The sequence below is a fragment of the Octopus bimaculoides genome, chromosome 6 (assembly GCF_001194135.2).
Source record: "Octopus bimaculoides isolate UCB-OBI-ISO-001 chromosome 6, ASM119413v2, whole genome shotgun sequence".
NCBI classification, from domain to species: Eukaryota; Metazoa; Mollusca; class Cephalopoda; order Octopoda; family Octopodidae; genus Octopus; species Octopus bimaculoides.
The window spans coordinates 61,969,610-61,970,379 of NC_068986.1; the positions used below are offsets into that span (position 1 = coordinate 61,969,610).

Genomic DNA, 770 nt, shown 5'->3' on the forward strand with positions numbered 1-770 from the left:
CATTATCTTACTTTCTATGGGTATGATCTATTGTACAAATTGTTTTCTCTTAGCAATTATTTTTGTTTGATAGAGAAAAAATAAGGAATGATGTGGCTTGTGAAACTTATTGAAAAATATCATTGATTAGAACCAGGACAAATTCAGAGATGAAAACGTGCTTGGTTAAAAATACAGGACATTGCATGTATATTATCTACTTGTTTCTAAGGTGGTGAGCTGGCTGAAATGTTAGCATGCCAGGTGAAATGCTTAGCAGTATTTTGTCTGTCTTCATGTTCTGAGTTCAAATTTTGCTGAGTTCAAATTGCCTTTCATCTTTTCGGGGTCGATAAATTAAGTACCAGTCGATCTAATTGACTGGCTCCCTCCCCCAAAATTTCAGGTCTTGTGTCTAGAGTAGAAAAGATTATCTTCTTGTTTCTCCACCTGCTCTTCCAATCTGCCTTACTATGTTAAGCTGAAAAAAACCTCAACTACAAAAATAGGCAAATATTCAAACTTATAAAAAAAATTTAGGAGTGTTGTTGCTTGCTGTAGATATTAGTTGCAGCAGATTTTCAACAACTAGATGCTTTATCTGTTGCCAACCTTCTTTACCTGTTTCTAAGCAATGTACCAGACATGGCGAGACATGTTTTTCATAATAGTGATGCTTGTTTACAATCATCAAATGATATCAAGACAGGGGTATCCCCCACTCCACGCGACAGGCTTCTTTTAGTTTCTGGTCTACTCACAAGGCTATATATATATATATATATATATAT

General features: G+C 34.9%; 1 protein-coding gene across 1 annotated transcript in view; it reads left to right on the plus strand.

The window, feature by feature from the left end:
• Nucleotides 1-770, plus strand: part of LOC106867147 (transcription factor stalky) — a 31,848-nt gene that overhangs the window by 15,175 nt on the left and 15,903 nt on the right. The gene's annotated exons all lie outside the window — the stretch shown is intronic.